Below are 23,862 nucleotides of genomic sequence, written 5' to 3'. Positions count from 1 at the left end.
ATGATATGGCAGGGAGAAATACTGGACATTATATATCCTGCCATAATCCACTGAATGTACTGTGAGAGAGTATAAACTATAATCCATATGGTTCAGCAGTGTTCCAAAATGTATTCACCAAATGCAATGAATGTGCCACAATGATGCGGGACATTGTTGGTGAGGGAGGAGTGGGGGGATGGGGGTATTTGGGAAACTCATATTTTGTAATGTAAGATTTTTTGTGATTTGTGTAACTAAAATACAATACAATTAAATATATATATATATAACTGATTGAGATTTTAAGTGGTAGAATAAAATCAGAATTGAAATGATACAGGATGATTCCAGGAAATGTTTCAGCTTGATTTTGCTTTTTAAGAGGATTCCCAGTAATTAATCTCTGGGCAATGCTTTTAAGAATCTTTACCTACTTATGTCTGTTTTTCCCCAACTTATGTGGTATCATTGTAGGTAAAGACTGGACTCAAATGCTTAGAAATCCTGTGGTTTCCACCAATAATACATAAATAATTTATACCAAGAATTTGGCTTTCTACAGTTTTAATTTTCTAATTTTTCTAGAATACATCTATAGTTTTAATGCAAATTTATTTCTAAAGAAATTACATTCTTTAACTTCCATTAAGTGACATACACAGAGGACAGGTTACACAGAGGACAGGTTTTGATATCCTCAATTTATGAATATATGCTATGTTAGGCTATATTTTGAGCCAAGAATACTTGCACCAATATCTATGTTTTTTCTAATGCTTATTATTTATCTAACATGAGTAAAACAACTCTTATTTTTGTTAAAAATAACAGCAGAACAAATTAATTTTTGACAATGGTGTAATCCCATTTTATTACATGGCTGTTTATCCTCAGCAAAACATTTTCAGGGAGCTGTTCTGATGACTTGATTTAAGTTAAAAATAATAAGATTTTATCATACTATATTCTTTACATGGACTTCATTTCTTTTGGTCTCAGAATAAGGTAAATAGACCCAATATCATTGACTCTACTTGTCTGTTGGATAAGAAGTCTCAAATGGAGGGGATTAATGCTAGCAATGAAGAACTATTAGGATATCCATGATCAGATGCACATTTTTATGTTTTATATTTTTATGACTACAGTTCTGGACACTATATCATATTTTTCTTATACTGTAAAATAAAAACCAAAAGCACCCCATTGAAAGTAAGAGATTTTTAGGCAAAAAATAACTTTTATGAGGTGGGTATTTTGATAAGGGCCAAAGGTGATGCTTTCAATCAATTAACTCCTTCCTCCCAGATACACTTCATCTGCATATCTGCACTTTTCTAAATTTATATTGAAATGAGCAGGTAAATCTTTCATCCCATTAATTCATACAATGTGGCAACAGAGAACAATTATCTTTCTAAGGTGTTTTTAAATGTAAATCCTCAAAAATATAACTTTAACAATACTAGGAGAAAGGTGGAGCTTTTATTTAATAATATCCCATGTTCCTATATTCAGAGGCCTGGCAATTTCTGTATTTAATTCCCTATTTCCAGACCAAACATAACAAGAAGTAAAGTCACTGAAAATATTAACAACTTAAATAGGTAATTTCTATGGTATGATTAAGAATCTTGATTTTTTTTTTAATTTACAGAATAAATATTTAGTTTTAGTGGAATGTAGAATTCTAGGTTGGTTTGGCAACTATGGGTAAATTATAAGTAGGAAAGAAAAATGGAGTTGTTTAAATTTATGCAGGATGTTATGGGCAGATGGAGAAACACCTCAATTATTTTGTGGAGATGAAAAATGGCTGGATACTTTTTGGTCTGTGACTAACAGAGCATAATACTGAAAAGTATGGAATCTGGCATAGGGTAAAGATTCATGTCTTAGACCTGCCACTATATATCTTAATGACATTATTAATTGAAACCTCCTACGCCTCTAATGTCCCATATATAAAATGAGTATAAGAATACTACCTACTTTAGGTTTGGATTGTTATGGGAGTTAATGTAAAATATTTGTGAAATTAGAGGACTAAAATATGTTCTTATTAAACATCATTTGACATGACAAAACTGTACTAATCTAAAAAGATTTTCAATGATAAAGATCTGTAATAAATCCACCATGACCAACATCATTTTTCAATTTGTAACTCACAGCAAGGATAAACATGCTATTACATGTTTAAAATTTTGTATTATTTCTGATAAATTAAATTTCTATTGTGCACTCTTCACTCACATTTCCTCATGGAAAATCAGAACAATGTCACTGATTTATCTTTTTGAGGCTATGGGAGAATAAAAGCAGAAAAAGCTACTGTTCTGCTTCTTATTCCTGTTCTGTTACTTGGCAGTCTTAATGGGGAACTTGATCAATTTACTCAGAAATACCTGCAGCCATCAAATTGATAAAACAATGTGCTACTTCCTCTACCACCTCTCTCTCGGACTTCTCTCTCATCTTAGCAGTAGTTTCCCAGCTAATCAGAGACTTGATTTTAGAGAGAAAAAAAAATCTCACATAAGAATTTATGATCCAGCTCTTCACTTCCACTTGCTTGTGGCTGTGGAAATATTAATCTTTATGTCCATGGCTTTGACCACTATGTTGCCATTGTCAAGTCCCTGCACTACATGGTCATCATGAACCTGCAGAGATGCAATATGCTGATCATCATGACCTCGGGTGTGGGTTTTTTACACTTTATTGCTCTATTGCTCATGTTCCTCATTTTATATTTCTGTAGCCCTAATTGGATCAGTCACTACATATGTGATGTGAAGCCTTGAATCTGCAGAGATATTCATGTTGTTAGTACCTTAGCTATTGTCAATTCAGAGATGGTGGTGACTGTAGTTTTTCTTTTTTTGGCTTCTTACATACTCATATAATCTTGGAGCATGCTCCCCTACAGCACCATGTAAAGCTCTCTCAACATGTAGTTCTCACATAATGGTTGTAGCCTTATTTTTTTGCCCTGTATCTATATTTAAATTCTGCCTGTTGGTAGTGAAAACAAGGATAAAGTAATCCCTGCATTTTACAGGGTGATTTCCCCTATCCTGAATCCTGTCATCTATACACTGAGAAATGTGGAAATGAAAATTGCATTGCAAATGACACCTTGAGAATTAAAATTAATAAGGTTATATTCATTGTTATTTCCATGCTCTGTCCCTAGAGTAGCTATTATTAACATCATTGTAGAATGAAGGTAAGCTTTCCTTGGGAGTTGGACTAAATGATTTCTGACATTACAAGAGGCTAAAGTAAAAAATATCATAATTCTTATAGGAACCCTCAGTTTAAAGGTCTAACTTGTTCCGGTTGTAATCACTTGTATTTTAGGAATGCAAGAATTGTCTCTCTAAAGGTTCTTTTTTAATCCTGTCATGCCTCCCTCTTCAAAAATTTACAAGGCAGGCAATTTTCCTTGGAAAAAATAGAACTTTCTCTTCTGTTAATCAGAAATCCCCCCAACATGCCTTATGTCCAATTTGCCAATCTTAGGATTATTACATTGGAAAAAAAAATACAATGATACAAAATATAATAGAGTTTCAGGTCAAGAATAACTGTCTGATGCTTTTCTATTCTTCTAATTTTTATTTTTTTTTCTTTTGCCTAGATGTTTTAAACTGGCTATACTGCACCCTCTACATTCTACAGACTGTTTTAACTCTCAGTTCTAGTTTATTTTTTTTGCAACATTCTCTACTTATGGTACTTCTTCACTTATATTTGAAGGTCATGGTTTACATACAATTCACACTGTTTTTTTCTGTTATGTGATCTAGGAGAATTTTTCATATTCATCAATAGACCATAATTATAGGCATTTCATGGAAATATTGTGGGTTTGTTTCCAGACCACCGCAATAAAATAAATATCACACAAATTCAAGTCACAGAAGGTTTTTGGTTTCCCACTGAATGTAAAGTTAAACTTATGCACTTCTGTAGTCTACTTAATGTGAAAAAGCTTTATATCTGGAAAAAATATATATGCCTTAATTGAAATATTTTATTATTAAAATGCTAACCATCATTTGACCTTTCAGCAAGTCCTAATCTTTTTGCTTCTATTGTGTCTGGCCTTGATGTTAATTGTTGCTTGTTGATCATGGTGGTGATTCCTGAAGGTTTGTATAGCTGTGACAGTTGCTTAAAATGAAACAACAATGACATTTATTACACTGATTGATTCTTTCATGAGATTTCTCTATTGCATATGAAGGTGTTTGATAGCATTTTACCCACAGTAGAACTTCTTTCAAATTCTAGGTAAATATTCTAAAACCCTGTCATTGCTTTGTAAAACAAGCTTATATATTATTCTAAATCATCTGTGGTCATTTCTTCACCAGGAGTAGTTTCAATTTCAAGAAACCACTTTGTTTACTCATCTCTAAGAAACAACTCCTCATCCATTCCATTGAAGTATTATCATGAAATTACAGCCATATATTAATTTCCTCAGGATTCACTTATAATTCTATTATAATTCCTTTTTTCCACTACATCTGCAGTTACTACCTCCACAGAAATCTTGAAAGCCTCAAAGTTATCCGTGATGTTAGGAATCAACTTCTTCCAAACTCCTGTTAATGCTGATATTTGATCTCCTCCCATTAAACACAAATATGATTCATTTGTTAGAATAGTGAATCCTTTCCAGAAAGTTTTCAATTTACATTCCTAGCTCCATCGGAGGAAACACTGTCTATGACAGTTATAGCTATACAAAATGTATTTGTTAAATAACAACCCTGCAAAGCAAAAATTACTCCTGGTCCATGGAATGCAGAATGGATGATGTATTAACAGGCAGAAAAATAACATTAATCTCATTGTACATCACCATGAGAACTATTGGATGTCCAATTGTATTGCCATAAAGCACTATCATCTAAAAGGATTCTTCTCTTCTGAATATTATATCTCAACAGTGGACCTAAAATATTTGGGAAGTCATGCCTTAAAATATTTCCTCTGTGTCAGTAATAAGATTGGTTTACTTTCTTTTCATTAATGTGTTCACTGTAGTTGTTGAGAAATAGGAAGGCATGACTCTGTAACCCCTATAAAGGCTTTCCAGATGGACTCCTCTTACCTTTTGCTTGTGGTTCCACTTGCCTAATAGAAAAATGTGACCATGTAATCCCTATAGAAACCTCCCTAATTGACCACTCTTGCTTTCCACTTTGTAACCCCGCTTGCATATTACAGTAGAAAATTTGCCTGCCAACTCAGCAACCCACTAACCAATGAGTGAGAGCCATGCTAATTCTGCATAAGACCCTATATAAATCTGTGAAAACTGTAAGGCAGGGCTCAGAATTTGGAGATAAAGTCTCCTCTGGGCTCACATATAATAAATCTGTTCCTCTGCCTTTCTGAGTGCTGTTTGAGTTTTTCTACCACTCAGTTCTGGATTTGCAGTAACATTTTGTTCCCTGGCAAGGGAACCCAACCAAGAAGGTCCTTTGAGCCTCCAGTTTGGATTGGTGGGCACGGCCAGTGGAGATCTCCACAGGAACGAGGAGGTACCACCTGTCCCCTTGATGGGACCTCCTTTGGGAAAGATCCCTGAGGGCCACTTTCTCTGACCCAGCCTGACTAGGTGGAGAGGTAGATTGAACAACATAAGAAGATGACAGAAAGCTAAGACCCCAGGGTTCTGAGTCACAGTCAGGCCTAACTCCAGATGGAAGGGGAGACTGATACCCTCCCAAAAACTTGAGATTTGAGATTCCAGGATAGTGTAGTCCCTTGGGTGGAACTGTGTAACCTCTGACTGATTGAGTGAATGAATGGGGACTGCAGAACTTGTCTCTGCTGATCTAGTTTGTGGCTCCATGGCCTGTGCTATGGAGTCTGAGTAGGCTCCAACTTGTACTCTGCAGCTACATCATCCAGCATAATGGCTAATTCAGACTTTACAATGACATCTTAGCTAATATGAAACTAAGTTCTCATGAGAGGCATGGACAGGAAGGCATATGAGTGGCCTCATGAGAGGCATCCTTCCTTTGTTTGTCCTCCACCACTGGTGCAGGGATGGAATCATCACAATCCAAACTCACAGTCTGAGATCATATGTTAAAAAATTTCAAAAAAGGCTTTACCAGGGATTATGGTGTCCATATGTCCCCTGGAATTCTCTGGACTTGGTGCAAGTTGTTGTGGCCCATGTTTGTATCGACTGGCCCTCAGAAAGAACCCTAGTGGTAACCAAGGTTTGTGCAGCTTGGTTTGTAGTCACTGGGACCCCTGGCCATCCTGATCAGTTTCCCTACATCGATTCCTGGTTAGAAATTGCTTAATCTCTGCCCCCTTGGGTTCAATCCATGTTGGAAGAAAGGGCCAGAATAGGGTATTGGTAACCCAGATGGCCAGACCTCAAAAACCTGTTATTCTCCAAGGATCTGCAAAGGAAGAGCCATTACCCTCACTGTATATTCCAGCCATTCCAGGATATTTCCCTGTCCTGGAGCCACCACAATTGGATCTCCTAGAGGCCCCTCCACCTTTGGTCTCCCCAGGCCTGTCAGCCCCTCCCAAGGGGTACCCTGAGACCCCTTCAGTGAGAAGACTTCGGTCAGTGCAACCTGCACTCCAGATGCCCTCTGTGAAATACAGGGTCCGGTCCAGATTGGTACAGACAAAAAGGTCCAATCTGGGGGGCCAGTCATGCTTTGCCAGCCTTTCACAACTACAGATCTCTTAAACTAGAAGCACTGCACACCCTCAGAGTCAGAAAAACCCCAGGCTCTTATTAACCTCACAAAGTCCATCTTCCAGACCCACCACCCCACTTAGATGATTGCTGTCAACTTCTCTTGACCTCGTTCAATATGCAAGAGAGATGCTGGATCCTCACAGAGGATAAAAAGAGGTTGCAAGGACAGGCCCCTGCAAGTTTCTTGGACCAGGAAGAATGGGCCCAAGAGGCAGCACCAGAAGCCCAACCAGCCTCAGAATTTAACACAGATCAGGGGCAGGTTGCTCTTCAGTGATATTGAGAAACCCTTCTCAGAGGGTTCTGAGAAGGAGTGAGGTGGCCCAAAAATATACCCAAGACAGCCTCCATCACCCTGAAACCTGAAGAATTCCAGGATAATTCTATGAGTGACTCTATGGGGCCTTCAAGATCTATAACCCTTTCAACCCAGAAGTATGAGAAAGCTGGATGATAGTTAATGCAGCTTTTGTCACCCAGGCAGCACCAGACATCACACAAAAGCACCAGAAACTAGACAGGTTCACACGGATGAACATCTCCCAGCTCCTCGAGGTCACAGCCAAAATATTCATCAATTGGGATGAAACTGTTGAAAGAGAAGCAAAAAAGGGAATGAAGCAGCAGGCTTCCCTGTTGGCAGGAGCCTTAGAAAATCTGGACCCAACCAGCTGGGAAGAGCCACCCTGAAAAGGAGGGACCACTTGTAAAAGAATGCCCCTGGCAAGGCACTAATGTGCCTACTGCAAAGAGACTGAACACTGGAAAAAGACATGCCTATGAAAGGACCGGACTAAAAAGAGAAACACTCCCAAAGGAGAACACTGGCACAAAACCCAAGACCACCTGATCAGGCTAGCAGGATTTGAATCCAAATAGGAATGACTGGACTCACTAGAACTCAGCCCCCTCAAGCCCACAATAGAAGTAAATATTGGGGGCCAACTAGTGACTTTAATGCTAGACACTGGAGCCAAATATTCAGTAGTAAACACCCCAGTTGCCCCCTTTAGTGGAAAGATGAGCAACATTATAGGGGCAATTGGAAATCTGTCCAGTCAGCAGCCTTTCTGCCAGTCTAGAACCTGCTAGTTGGGTGGCCACAAAGTGACCATGAAATTCTGTATCTACCTGAATGTCAACTTCCCCTGCTGGGCAGGAACCTTCTAACTAAACTGGGAGCCCAAATCACCTTTAGACCTCAGGGGTCAAGAAGTTTGTTTCAGGACCGGCCTCAACCTCCTTGTCACCATTCCCTGGAGTGAGGAATAGAGACTGCATGAAAAAGAAACCATAAGCAAAATCTAGGGAGATCATTGGAACTGTACCATGAGGTCTCAGCTGAAAGAAATTCACCAGGAATGGCCTGGAACAATGCCCCTCTCATCATAAACCTGAAACCTGGGGCCATCCTGGTCCAACAAAGACAATACCTGATCCCTCATGAGGTGCAGTTGGGCATGATCAAGCACATAAACCGCTTAAGAGAAGAAGGGATCTTAGTCGAATGCCAGTCACCTTGGAACACTCTGCTGCTGCCAGTAAAAAAGCCTGATGGGATGGGATATCAACTAGTCCAAGACTTGCAGGTCATCAAAAATGCCACCATCACCCTGCACCCAGATATCACTAACCCATACACATTAATGGGACAATTACAACCTGAGGCCACGTAGTTTACTTGTCTGGACTTAAAAGACGCTTTCTTCTGTCTGTGAGTATCTCCTCAGATGTAGCCTCTATTCACTTTTGAATGGGAGAATCCCAGGACCTGGCAAAAGGCTCAATTAACTTGTACTCAGCTCCCACAATTCTTCAAAAATTTACCCACCTTCTTCAGATAAGCCCTGGTGCCAGACCTAGCCTCTTACTCATGTGAAGACCTAAAATGTACCCTCCTTCAGTACATAGATAACCTGCTGCTAGCTAGCGAGACAGAAGAAAATTGCTAGAGGGAACTCGGGCCCTTCTGCAACTTTGAACACAAACTGGGTATAAAGTATCCTGGAAAAAGGCCCAGATCTGCCATCAACAAGTTAGGTATTTAGGATTCATCATCTCAAAAGGACTGAAAACTCAGACCAGAAAGGAAGAAGGTAATTTACACCATCCCCACACCTACCACTAAGAGAAAGCTCCATGAATTTCTGGGAGCAACAGGATTCTGTCGCATCTGGATCCCTGATTTTGTGGCTATGGCTAAGCCCCTTTATGAAGTCCTCATGGACCCAGAAAAAGAACCCTTCACCTGGAGTGTAACCCAAAAGAAAGCCTTCCAAAAAATTAAAAACACCTCAGCCAGGCTCCTGCTCTAAGACTTCCAGATCTATCTTAGGACGACTTTAACCTGTTTGTGTGTGTGAGAAAAAGGCAGCCCTAGAAGTCCTCAGTCAAACAATTGGTCCTTGGCAGAGACCTATTGCTTATCTATCAAAGGTAGATTCTATGGCTACCAGGTGGCCTCCCCACCTAAGGACATCATGGCAACAGTAGCCCTCCTCAAAGAGGCTGACAAGCTCACTATTGGGCAAGCCATTCATATCATGGTGCCACGTACTGTCACTGCACTAATGAACTCACACAGTCACTGCTGGCTATCCAGCCCCAGGCTTACTCATTCCCAGGGCCTGCTTTGTGAAAACCCTAGAATAACAGTAGAAATCATACACACCCTGAATCCTGCCACTTTCCTGTCAACTGAAAAAAGAACTCCTAAACGTGACTGTGCAGAAGTAACAGAAGAGGTATATGCCAGTTGTCCCAACTTCCAGAACAGGCCACTCCCTTGCCCAGATCAAACCCTATTCATGGATGGCAGCAATTATATCAGAGATGGGAGAGGCTTGCTGGATATGTAGTCATCATGGCTAAACAAGTGGTAGAAGCAACTCCCCTGCCTAAATGATAGTCTGCACAACAAGCTGAACTCTGGGCACTAATTCAAGCTTTACAACTGGCCACTGGACAAATGGTAAACCTTTATACTGATTCCAAATATGCATTTGCTACTGTACATGTCCATGGAGCAATTTATAAAGGGGACTCCTAACTGCAGGGGGAAGGAGATCAAAATAAGGAAACAATCCTTCAGCTACTGGAGGCAGTCTGGAAGCCAAGCAAAGTTGCCATCATTCACTGTCAGGGACATCAGAAGGGAACAGATGCAGTTGCCAAGGAAATGACCTAGCCAATAAAGCAGTTTGACAGGAAGTCAAGGGAGTCCCTGAACTGCAGACCCTGTCGATGGTACCACACCTGTCTCTCTTAGAGCAGTCCTTAAAATACTACACTATCTCCAAAAGGAACAGGAGTGGGCCAAGAAAGAAGGAGGGCATCAGACCCCAGAGGGAAACTGGCTACTCCTGGATGGTCAAATCTTCATATCAAAGGGGTCCACCTACACCCCTGTTCAATAATGTCACGAATTCACCTACATAGGAAAGACTGCTTTAGGAACCTTAATTGGGAGGTATTACTACATTACCCAGATGTCCTCGTTCTACATTATAGTTGGCAGCAATGCCAAACCTGTACTAAAAACAACCCCTCCCAAGGCCCCAAGGCTCCATTGGGCATCCAATACACTGGAACTGCTCCTTTTGAAGATTTAACAACAGAATTTACAGAAATGAAGCCAAGCTGAGGGCATAAGTACTTATTGGTAATAATGTGTAACTTCTCAGGCTGGGTTGAAGGCTTTCCTACCCATACTGAAAAAGCAAGAGAACTAAAGCCTTGCTCTGAGACATAGTTCCACAGCAAGGAATACCCTTATTCATAGGCAGTGACAATGGCCCAGCCTTCACAGTGGCCCTCATCCAAGAGCTAGCAAAAATGTTAGGAATTAAGTGGAAACTCCACACAGCATATAGGCCCCAGAACTCAGGGCAAGTGGACTGAATGAACTGAACCCTCAAAAACACCTTAGCTAAATTCTGTCAAGAAACTGGCCTCCCATGGATGGATCTGCTTCCACTAGTCCTCTTTAGTGTCAGATGCACCCCCAGACCCTCAGGTTACTCACTTTTTGAAATCCTATTTGGACAACCACACCCAATTATTCAAACCTTCAAAGGAGTTCTCAGGCTCTTAGGAGAGACCGACCAAGGTTCCATCCTCCAGCAACTGGGAAATACCTGAACTCAAATACATAAAACCATCTTGTCTTGAGATCCCATCAGGCCACCCAGTGCACTCACAGTTACCAGGAGATCTAGTTTGGGTTAAATATTGGAAAAAGGAGCCCCTCCAGCCCACCTGGACAGGCCCACAAACTGTAATCCTTGTAACTCCCACTGCTTTGGAAGTTTCAGGTATAATCCCTTGAATTCATCATACTAGAATTAAAAAAGCACACTCCAGTGAAAGATGGGCTGACTAGATGATTCACCCTGTACCTGGCTGTCCGTTGAAACTCCAAATTGCCCTGAATCACTAAGAATGGCCACTGCCTGATTAGATGGACTCTTGTTCCCTTTGGTTCCTGCTTCTCTTTGGACTGCTTGCCTTACTGTCTGAGACTGGACTAGCAATTATAGCTCCCAGGGACTGGGGTATAGTTGAAAGAACATTAATCCTAATAATGCACCTGTGCCTTGTAGGATGCTTTGCCACTTTAAGTTGTTTTTCCTCACTTCCTCTGGGGCAACCATCAACCCCTACCCCTGCTGTACTGGGTGCAACAGGGCCATAGTATCCACCATTCTAGAAAGGTTAAAACAGCTCCAGGGAAAATGATCCCCTGTCCCCACCTTTAACCATTTTACATATTTGCCAGCAAAACACTATTATAACCAAACTGTTACCCTATATTCGGAAAATAGGCAAAAATTCTGAAAAGGTTCAATAAAACATGGGGACAACCACAAAACCTTGGGCAATCCAGGGGAGACCAGGTGCTGGACCTATCTCCCATGGGTAGACATGTCTGATGGGAGAGGGGTACAGGACCAAGCCCAAGAGAAAGTTTTAAAGCATGTCCACACCAACCTCATCAAACTAGCTGAAGACCCAAAATATCAGCAGGTAAACCTTACAGGGCTCCATCAACTTATTCAATTCATAGCCCCCATTCAGGTGGTCAGTGGCTGGTAAGCACCTCTTATACTTTCCTCTTCAGTGCTCGACCAGATGCCAAAATCTGCTGACTGTGCTTGCCCCTTTTGAGGATAGCCTTTACAGGCACTCCATCTCCTCCAGGGTGGACCCCCAACCAAGCCTTAACTGAAATAAAAAATGAAAGATCCCTACTGGCCCCATGGCTTTCAATGTCCAGTTAGCTCTCTCTGGGGAGAGTAGAGACAATATAACATGTTATCTAATAAAAAACCCTGACCTAACATCAGAATCTGTTGGGACCATCCCTGCAAAACTGTGTACTGCTAATGAAAACTTAACAAGCAACCTGACCTGGTGTAGCCCCCAGGATTGTTCTCCCTGTGTGGAAACACTGTGTATAGATGCTTAGAAGCCAATTGGACAGGGAGTTGTGTCAAGGTGTTCTTAACACCAGAGGTGTCAGTCTATACTGAAAATGAACTAGAACAAGCTCTGAACATGCACCAAGGATGAGCCAGGCAACCTCTACTTGCCACCACTGTCATAGGAGCAGGTATAGTTGCAGGGGTGGGAACTGGACTGGGAGGATTGGATCCTTCCTTTGGTTTTTATTACAAACTCTCCCCAGAACTAAATGAAGACATGGATTCCCTAGTCTCCCTCTAAAGCCAAGTCAACTCCCTAGCCACAGAAACTCTGCAAAAGAGGAGAGCCCTAGACCTATTTAACAGCTGGAAAAGGAGGGACATGCATCTTCCTCAAGGGGGAACTGTATTACTACTTCAACCAATCAGGAATTGTTACTGCCAAAGTAAAAGAGCTTAGAGACCAGATCCAGAAAAGGAAAAGAGAACTAGAAGAGTCATGGAGCTAGGAACTGGGACAGTGATCCTCTTGGCTCCAGTCCCTAGCAAGTCCCCTAATCACTTTACTCATGTTAGTCACATTTGGCCCCTGTGTAGTTAATGTTCTCATCACGTTCATTGAAACAACAGTAACCCAAAGAACAAGGGCAAGAGTTCTAGCCCTGGGAGGATAAAAGCCACTTAATACAAGTGACACCCTATAGAACTATAGGGGCATCAAAGGGGGTAAATGTTGAGAAACAGGAAAGCATGACCCTGTAACCCCTATAAAGGCTTTCCAGACTGACCCCTCTTGCCTTCCACTTCTATAGTTCCACTTGCCTAGTAGAAAAACGTGACCCTGTAACGCCTATAGAAACCTCTGTAATTGACCACTCTTGCTTTCTGCTTCTGTAACCCTGTTTACTTACAACAGTAGAAAATTTGCCCAACAGCCCAGCAACTCATTAACCAATGAGTGAGAGCCATGCTAATTCTGCATAAGAGCCTATATAAAGCTGTGAAAACTGTAAGACAGGGCTCAGAATTTGGAGATAAAGTCTCCTCTGGGCTTGTATGTAATAAATCTGTTCCTCTGCCTCTCTGTCATTTGGGTTTTTCTCCCACTCAGAATTCCTGACTTTTCTGTAATAAAGTAGAACTGTGAATTTCCCTGAAGAACTTTCCCTTTGCTTTCACAATTTTGCTGCTTGGTATAAACTTTTGTCTCATCTCAGGTTTCAACATACTTTCCTCACTAAGATTAATTATTTCTAGATTTTTAATTTAAAGCGAAGAACATGAAAATCTTCCTTTCACTTGTACACTTGGTGGTCATTATATGGTTGTTAACTGGTTGACTTTCAATATTGTGTCTCAGGGAATAGTGAGGCTTGGGGAGGGGGAAAGAGATGGGAATAGACAGTTGGTGGACCAGTCAAAACACATACAACATTGATCAGTTAAATTTGAGGTTTTCAGGAGAATACAGGACAAGACTCATCAGAAAGAATGCTTTGTAACAAAATTTGAATCAGTTATTGTAGCTTTCTTTTGTTTTTAATTGTCCCACACAATTAACTGATTGAAAATATGATGAAATTATGTATTAAGCCCAGTTCCTAAATCTCTTCAGCTAAATATAATTTTCTATTGCTAGTAGTTCTTTCCAGCATTTATTGCCCAACCTGTAATCCAATGACCGATGTTGAAAAAAATATGTCAAATCAATGTCTAATGAACTTTATCAATTGAATTGACCAGCATATGATAATAGGAAACTTAAGAAATATTTGGGGTCATAAACATGTAATTTAAGAAATTCTATCAATTAATATGTATTTTTTTTAGAAATTTAAAGTACTCCACAACAAATTTTATTACAAGGATACCATAACTTAACTTGTAAGCACTCGTATTATTTAAACCCCACACAATCAGAAAGTGCTAGGCTCACAGAAGCTTAGAAGTCTTGCAGTGTGGTGAGGGAGGGAGGGAGACTAAAGGCAAGATTGACAGCCAAAATAAATTGTGAATAACTCAGTTCTTTATTAATTTTTGCCTTGGTCACACTCTTACAATCGTATTCATTTCTTTTTTCCTTCAAGCCTATATCTGTGCCTACTTTTCCATGGTCAGGGCATATTTAGACACTTCTAGGCTATCTTAATATTCTTCAAGATCTAAGAGAATCCTGTGTTAATGATTACACTATATCCTAGATATTTAAAAGTAATCATAAGTAATTATTTCATTTTTATCAACTTTCCTAGAACTTTTTGATTTTACTAAATGTCTCTTAAAATATCTCTTTCTTATGAATGTAAAAATTATTTTATTTTATTCTATGTTCTGTTATTTTTAATTGATAAATGGGCCATCATCTCATTTGGGTCCACCATTAGTAAAATCAACCTATCAGCCATTTTTCTCTAATGCATTTTACTCAACTACCTGGGGCTATATCATGTGAGAATGCAGGGACTTTCTTTTATTTTAAACCTCCACCTTTCATTCCAGATCATATATTACAGTCCCAGTGATTAGAATATTTTCTCAAATGCAAATGGTCCTGTTAGATGTGATATATCATGGTGAAATACGGTAGTCTAAATATTTGTGTTTGAAAATAATCCACAGAAAGTTCAAATGGGAATTTATTTGTTCACAGCTTTGAGAATAAATGAAAGTCCAAATCAAGGCATCATCAAGGTGATGCTTTCTTCCTGAAGACTGGCATTCTGGGGCTGGCTGCTGGTTATCATTCATGCTTAGTTTGATCAATAAGGAAATGAGAACTTGAATAACATGATAAATGAACAAGAAGTAACAGACATATACAGAACACTACATCCAAACGGCAGGGTACACATTCTTCTAAAGTGCACATGGATCATTCTCTAGGATAGAAAAAAAATTGGGGTCACAAATCAAGTTTCAATAAATGTTTTAAAAATTGAAATTTTACAAAGCATCTTTTCAAACCACAGTGGAATGAAGCTGGAAATCCATAACAGGCAGAGAACTTGAAAATACACAAATGTAGGAAGTTAAATGACACAATCTTAATAAATGGTTCAAAGAAGAAATCACAACAGAAATCATTAAATTTCTTGAGAACAATGAAAATGAAAACATAGCATATCAAAACTTAGGAGATGCTGCAAAGGCAATGTTAAGAAGGAAATTTAAAACCCTAAATGCTTACATTAAAAAAGAAGAATGAGCTTAAACCAAAGACCTAACTGTACACCTGAAGGAATTAGAAACAGGAGAGCAAGCTAAACCCAAAGTAAGCAGAAAGAAAGAAATAACAAACACTATAGCAGAAATAAATGAAATAGAAAATAAAAGCACAATAAATAGCATTAACAAAACCATAAGTTGGTTCTGTGAAAAGATAAAAAATTAATGACAATCCTTTTGCTAGACTGATATGGAAAAAAAAAGAGAGAGAGAGCACAAATAAAATTAGAAATGAATGGGGAGCATTACTAGAGATCACACAGAAATAAAAAAAAAAAAGAATCAAAAGAAGATAGTATGGAAACTATATGCCAAGAAATTAGACATACCTAGATGAAATGGATAAATTTCTAGAAATAAAAAAAACCCTCCACTGACTCTAGAAATAAAAGATCTCAAGAGAATAATTAGAGTGGAAATTTTTAGATAAGTAATAAAAATCTTCCCAATGAAGAAAAGCCCAGGACCAATTGGTTTCAGATGTGAATTCTACCAAATATCCCCAAAAGAATTAATATCAATCTTGCTAAAGCTTTTCTAAAAAGTTGAAGAGGAGGAACACTCCTTAAAACATTCTTTGAGGTCAATATAACCACAATACCAAAGCCAGATAAACACACTACAAGAAAAGAAAAGTACAGAAAAATATCTATTATGAATATAGATGCAAAAATCCTCAACAAAATACTAGCAAGTCAAATCCAACAGCACATTAAAAGAATTATGGACCATGATCAAGTGAGTTTATCCCAGTTTATTCAGCACCAGAATACCACCTAGTGTAATAGAGCACATTAACCAGAACAAAGGAAAAAAACAGTGATCATCTCAAGTGATACAAAATAAAAAAGTCTTCAACAAAACCCAGAATCCTTTCTGATAAAAACACTTAGAAAAATAGGAATAGAAGGAAACTTCCTCAACATGCCAAAGGGTATGTATGAAAGAAAGCAACAGTGCTCATGACTGGGTTTCCTAATTGACTGAAAAGGGTGTGCTGGTAGGCCAGGGGCCCAAGGGAAGCATCTGAATTCTCAAGGTATAGGTCCTCAATGGGTAGTTCCAAAAGTGGAGAATGCACTCATCCTGGGTTCAACTTCCAACATGTACTGACATTTTTTTCCAATCATTTTCATATATATCTAGATCTTCCAGTAGTAGAAATGTCTCCTTTTCAGTCCACTCTCTTCCAGCACTAGATCCTTTACTCTTTCCTAAGGTATTCTGGGAATACATATCAGTAGAGAGGCCAAATTCTGCAAATCAATTGGTTTTTCCTTGTTCTTTCAGGAAAATTTTTCATCTGTTGAACAGCAAGACCTAAGGTGATTGAAACTGAAGAGGCACAAACCCAGAAAGGGTGTCAGTTAATACATTAAAATGAGGAGTCAGAGGGAGTTCCTTTGCCATGGGTCAACTTCCTGATTCTACTTGGTAATTAACAAGTCCCCTTGCTTCAAAAAGGCATGAACCAGGAAGCAGACTTGGCCCAATGGATAGGGCATCCACCTACCACATGGGAGGTCTGTGGTTCAAATCCTGGGCCTCCTTGACCTGTGTGGAGCTGGCCCATGCACAGTGCTGATGCATGCAAGGAGTGCCACACCACACACACAGGGATGTCCCCCGCACAGGGGAGTCCCACGTGCAAGGAGTGTGCCCTGTAAGGAGAGCTGTCAAGTGTGAAAGAAAGCACAGCCTGCCCAAGAATGGCACTGCACACATGAAGAGCTGACACAACAAGATGATGCAACAAAAAGAAATGCAGATTCTCAGTGCGGCTGGTAAGGATAGAGGCAGTCACAGAAGAACACACAGTGAATGGACACAGAGAGCAGACTACTGGGTGGGGGCAAAAGGAAGAGAAATAAATAAAAAATAAATCTTTTTTTTTTAAAAAGTCATGAACCCTCATCACAGCACATACATCTTTGTTGAGTTCCTCCAATAAGCAGTGCTGGTTAAATATTCTTGGGGATTCAGTTAACATATGTCAATCATAAAATTTTGATACACCAAGTATATTTCTGGAGACTTTCATTTGCCTTTTCTTTTGAGACATTCAGGAATAGCATGTAGTTAAATTACATGAATACAGTTAAAATCAAATCAGGATGCATAACTAGGAATAATCATGTGAATGGTTCTGCTCTGTTACCTTATCTTCGCCAGGGTTGACTGAGCAACTCTGATCACCTTTGCTAGGATCTTCATCTTCTTTTACTCATATTGTGACTGATTCTTCTTTCTGCTCATCTAGATCTGCTACAGTTCCTCTTCTAACAGGTGTATTTTTACTATCTTTTTTTGGGAGGGATTTACATTTTTGAGGAATACCACTTCCCGTATGTTGGGTTCAGGCGTTCAGTCATCCATGTCTTTGGTAAGATCTTCTTGCTTCCCTTCTTCTTTCTGACTTCTACACTTGTGATAAAGACCAGCTTGGCCTTTTTTCCCACTCTTCTTCTGTGATTTTGTGCATATGGAAAGGGAGTAGAAGGCAAAAGTTTCCTCTTTCAAGCGCTAGCTGCTGCTTTTCTATCTCTTCTCTCTGGACTTCAGACTGACTGGCTCTTCATTCTTTGTTGAAATTCACTGACAGAAACTCACAGACTTCCTGTTCTTATCCACCTCATAATCTTCCTCATTCATTCATTCATTGAAAATGTCAGAGTCTAAAATCCATTTAGCATGAAACTTCCAAGGCTTTCAATTTCAGCATCAACATCACTGTTGTTATTCCAAGTATCACAGTTGTCTGAATAAAACCCCCAAAACACTAATCTTACCGGATTTTATTTAGGTTCTTGACTATTCTGCAGAAATGAATTTCAAGAGCATGGCAGGTGAGGTAGGCCAGTAATTTATTCAGGCAGGGAGGGATGAGAAATGGGAGAAAATAACAGATCAGGGGTCCCAGCAAGAGAGGAAGGGGGAGAGAGAAGTGATAAAGTGGCTTGATTTACAGGCCATAGGTTCCCATTATAGATTATAAATCCCCATATTTGGCAAACCAATCCAGGAGTTTATTGGTGAGTGAAACTATGGCCTACAGCCTGTTTAATGTCTTCCTTTGGTTCTCTATTTTAAACGGATTTGTGTATGAGCCTCCACAGGATGTAATCCTCGGAGGAAAGGGACTAGGGCTTGCGAATTCTCTGCATCCGTGCTGAACTCCCCACCTTGTTAGATCTAACCCCAGTCAGGAGGGGCTAGGGCACAGAACTGGAGCTAACTGTGTTCCTCTTTCAAGACCCTTTAACAGCCAGAGTCTCTGTTCTCAGAGCTGGAGACCCAGAGCCTTCTCCCGTCCTCTCCCCTAGAGGGTTCACGGCAGTGATGGAGAGCTGGAGAGCGAAGGGCTTACCCCTCCCACTGTGTCCACACCTCTGCAAGCCTGGCATTTCTATCTGACCACACCCAGTTACCTGGCGGATGAAGTAGGAAAGTGGAGGGCAGAGCCAAAATTGATGCTGTAGGAATTCCCTTCCCCAGAGTGCTCACATGTCATGATACCCTTGCAATTTCTAATGTTTACCCATGTTTTACTTTTTTACTGAATTTCTTTTTGAAGGTTTGTGTTAGGATGCTTTGGTCTGTTTTAAAAATCTGTAAAATTAAAAGTGCCTTTGCTTAGCAAGGAAGCTATTGCCTCAGGACCCCAAAGCCTATCAGCTAGAGCAATTAGCCTCTTATCACTTAATGACCTTTTGATGACTGGTTTAACCAGAAAACTATCAGACAGTGAAGTTAGAAATAAGGCTGTGTTTAAAAATTCTGGAAGGATAAGAGTAAGAATCACAATTCAGCTTGGCAGCTACAGGCAGCCCCAAGAACACCCAGCAGCAAGGGCTCTATGATTTCCTGGGGTGGAGGGAATCAGACAACAGCCAAACATTTCCTGAGATCTAACTCAAGAACTTCTGTTTGGTTCAGTCGATCTCAGACCCTGGAAAGTAGGGGTGCCAGGAACCAGAACAGGAACCTGAATGACCCCCAATCCTCAGGTCCATCCATTCAGAGAGCAGCCAATTATCTCCTGGGACAAACATCTCAGGTGCTTTGATTTGGGGCCACTGCTCAGGGCTCCCAGTGGCTTGCGTTCATTAATCTGATATCCAAAATCAGATACTCCCAAGACCAACCCACAAGGACACTAGTGGGCCAGTTAAGCCCTGACAATAAATATTCTCAGGATGCTGAGACAGGGCTTCAACTCCAAATTGTGTGAAGCAGTAAACTTTAGTCAGACTAGGACTCTGGGACACCAGAATTGTCAACTAAAGGGTCCTTTTTCATTCTTCCTAGAGTAATGGGCACAGTCTGCAGCCTACCAGGAAACTCCCCATCAGAGTCTCTTAGGAATCAAGAAATTCTGCCTACTGGGGATCTTCCAGCAACCATCTTGGAGGTTACTGATGTCCACATGGACTCTCTGCCAGGTTCCAGATCCATTGATGGATTCCCTATTTTACCAGCCTTCTTCACTAACACCTGCTTGTTTTTTTCTCATCATCAGTCTCAACCACTCTTCACCCTCTTGTGAGGAAAGATCTGGATAAATTTGGTGGGAAGACTTTGGCTTATCATCAGTAAGTGTCCCCTGAGGTCTTTTGATGATATCTTTCAACTTGCTGGCCAACTTCAGGTGAATGTCTGGAATGAGGTAGATGTTGGGTCTGATCAAACAGTGGTCCTCACCAATGTATTTTTAATGTTAAAAACATTTTAACATTATGATCCATTCCGGATGGATTCTGTAGTCAAACCTTTGCCATCCCTATTCATTTTTATACTTGCAAGTAGCCCCAAGAATGTGACACCAGATACCCTCAGCTTTGAAAACCGTGAAACATTTTGCAGAGAATTTGGTGAAGGCTGTGTTGATGATATGTTCCCAAAGGCTTTTTCCTGAAAGCTATACTACCAGTCCAGCCAGAATTTTGTTGGTAGGAACATTCACATGAACATACTTATTGTAGTGTTTGCCCAGCCAGATGCCCACTGAATCCTGCTATGCCACCATCTCCAGGCTCTCCCAAAACTTGCTGACTAGACCCCTTTCCAGCTGCCAATAAATGGTCAGACCTCTGGTGGATACTGCAACCTGACACCCATGCTTCCTATTGCTGACCCAGTTCACTGCTACCCACTGCCAGGGCCATCACAACCTTCTGTCATCCCCACAACCTGGCCCACCCCTGCCCTTGCAGCTGCCCCTGTCCATACTCACGCATACATGTTGCTGCCCCCTCTAGTATTTCTTAAGGGGTAGGGCACCTATTGATGAATTCTCTCATTTTCTCTTTATCTTTGAATACTTTAATCTCTCTCTCACTTTTCATGAACAGTTTTCCTGGATAAAGAATCTTACCTAGCATTTTTTTCTCTTTCAGTACTGTAACTATGTCATACCACTGCCTTTTCACCTCCATAGTTTCAGATGAGAAATCAGTGTTTAATCTTATCAAGTGTTCTTTATATGTGATATATATATCCTTTCTCTTGCTGCTGTCAGGTTTTTTACTTTATCTTTTTGGTGTTTGATAATCTGATTATTATGTGTCTCAGAGTAACTTGGTTAGGATTTATTCTGTTTTGAGCATTCTGCCATTCTTGTACATGTACATGCATGTTCCTCATAAGATTTGGAAACTTTCCAGCCATTTTTTTACTCAAACACTCCCTCTGCTCCTTTGCCCTTGTCTTCTCATTCTGGGACACTCATGATGTGCTTGTTTGTGCTTTTCATGATGTCATTCAATTTCCTGAGTCCCTGTTCATTTTTATTCCATTTTTTTTTCCATCTGTTCTTCTATCTATGCAATTACAGAAGCCCTAAATTCTAATTTGTTAATTCTTTCCTCTTCCTGTTCAAATCTGCTGTTGCATGGTCTACTGAATTTTTAATTTCTTCTACTGGATCTTTCCTTACCTTAGGATTTGTTTTTTTTCTTATATATGTTTACAATCTCTTCTATATGCTTAGTTGGTGTCTTCTTAAAACCCATTATTTCTTCCATCATCTCCCTAAATTGATTATGGAGACCTTTTCCAAATTCTGCATCTCCTCCAATGTTTTATTTGTTTCTTTGACTGGGTCATACCTTCCTGTTTCTTAGTATGGTTCATAATTTTTTTTGCTGACATTCTAGTCATCTTTTATCTTGATGTGTTTATTCTCTTGGATAGTTTCTTCTCTCATGCCTAGGATTTTATTTTTATTTGGTTTTATGGTAAGACTCTTCTTTGACACTTTGTTGCACTTAATCTAAATCTTTAGACTTGCTTGTGTTTAACAGAAAAAAGAAAAGAAAATATGTGGAAAAAAATGAAATTAAAAAATTAAGAAGAGAAAAGGAAGAGAAAAAAGAGGAAGGAAGGAAGGGAGGGAGGGAGGGAGGAAGGAAGGAAGGAAGGAAGGAAGGAAGGAAGGAAGGAAGGAAGGAAGGAAGGAAGGAAGGAAGGAAAGAAGGAAGGAAGGAAGGAAAGAAGGAAGGAAGGAGGGAAAGAAACTGCAGGCCATCTACTCAGGTCACCAGTGCCCAGCTAGGAGTCTCTTCATTGGCTGTATATGACCACCTCTAATTCTATGCCCCACCCCCCACTCCCTGAATACCCAGAAGAGAAGAGAGAGAGGAAAAAAAATAAACATATGAAAACCTGAAACTTCCCTCTCAGTCTGCTGATGCCCATTAGGTTCCTCCTTGCCAGCTATTTGCAAAAAAAAATTAATAAAATAAACAAAATCTTTGGACCGCCATCTTAAGCCACAGGGTTCTGGCTAGGTCCTTCCATGTTATCTGCCCACATCGGTGAGCCTGCAGGCCTGCTATTCCCGCAGTGCCAAGCTGATCACCTTCTGGCCAGCAGCCCACTCAAAATACCCTGTGATACTGTGACTTCCCCTATGCCAAGCAAGCCTGTCAATCTTTGAGCCACTTCTGGAGGATGAGTGCATCCTGTCATTCTCTACTCAGTCATCTTAGATGCAACTCAATATTTTAAAGATGTTTTTGCACTACCCACAAGATTAATTCCTCAATTAATTGCTATCTTTTTAGAATTTTATAACCTAATTCTAATAATTGTGTGGCAATGCAAGGCATCTAGGTCAGCCCACACAAATGTATAAAAGAATGAATTCGGAAAAATAACACTTTTTGATTTCAAGCTATTTTATAAAACTACAGTAATCAAATAAGTGTTGTAATTTCAAAAAGGTGGACAATTAGAACAATTGAACAACCTAGAGAGTTCACAATTAGATCCATACATTCATGGATCTAAATCTAAGCAAAAAGTTGTAAGTACTTCCTTGGAGAAATGATAGTTTTTTAATCAAATGTTGATGGAATAATTGGACATATACACATATAGCAAATTAAAGTTTACCTGTATCTCACACATTATATGCACACTAATTCAAAATGAATCATAGACTTCTACATAAATATATAATATGAAATATTTAGAATGAGACATAAAAGAAAATTGTAAGGTGTTTGAATTAGGCAAATAACTGTTTAAGTCAAAACAAAACTGTGATCCAGAAAAGAAATGGCATGATAAATGTATTTTTACAAAGTAAAAATTTTGTTGTAAGAATAAGATTATAAATAGGAAAGGAAAATGAACTGATACTCTTGGATAAAGTATTTGAAAAGTATATAGTAATCAAAAAAACTACTATTTAGAATATATAAAAATATATTCCATATTTATAAGAAAAAATTGAACAACCCAATAAAAATAAACAATAAAAATTGTACAGCCCAATTAAAAATGAAAACATATTTTGAACAGATATTTTATCAAATAAGAAAGAAACTTAGCAAATAATACATGGACTGTTGCTAGGCATCATTAGTCCATATGTAAAATGCCTATACTACCTGAATGGTTAAAATTAAAGAGTGACCACAGAAAATGTTGTTTAAGAGGTGAAACAACAGAAATATCATACAATATTTTTCCTCCCCTTAAGTGAGACAGGAAGTCTGGAGAGAGCTACAATTTGGTATTTCCCTTTCCCTAAGAAGGTTAATCTGGAAAAAAACCACTTTGTTTAGGCTCTGGTAAATTAGGACAGGAATTTGTTAATGAGAACAGATTGCTTCTCTTTTATTTCAGAATGGTCACTTTCCTCTGCAATACTGGAAACATAAAGAATTTTTTTTTCTGAAATTCAGAATGGGAATCAGAATGAGTTTCTGTAGGTTAGACTCAGGTAATTGTGGGTGTCCCTAAGGTTTGCCCAGGAAATTTTGTCTTTCAAGCTATCCCATGCGTTGACTCCAGCAATTTGTCAATTACCCTTTAGTTATACTTATGAAGGCTGACTCCAGCTTCTTTGGCTTCTGCTCCAGGTTAACAGTGACTCTGTATCTGCCTTTCTTTTCCATTTTTAAGTAGATAGTTTTCCATGGAACTGCAATTGTCTGACAGGTCTAGATTTGTTAATATTCAGTT

At 39.5% G+C, this 23,862-nt stretch overlaps 1 pseudogene; it reads right to left on the bottom strand.

Annotated features, from left to right (window-relative positions):
• Positions 1-16,309: 16,309 nt before the first annotated feature.
• On the bottom strand, positions 16,310-21,416 carry LOC101445845 (SWI/SNF complex subunit SMARCC1-like; annotated as a pseudogene).
• Positions 21,417-23,862: the final 2,446 nt, after the last annotated feature.

The sequence above is a fragment of the Dasypus novemcinctus genome, chromosome 10, assembly GCF_030445035.2.
Source record: "Dasypus novemcinctus isolate mDasNov1 chromosome 10, mDasNov1.1.hap2, whole genome shotgun sequence".
In the NCBI taxonomy this organism is placed as follows: Eukaryota; Metazoa; Chordata; class Mammalia; order Cingulata; family Dasypodidae; genus Dasypus; species Dasypus novemcinctus.
This window is presented reverse-complemented; position numbering and strand designations above follow the sequence as displayed.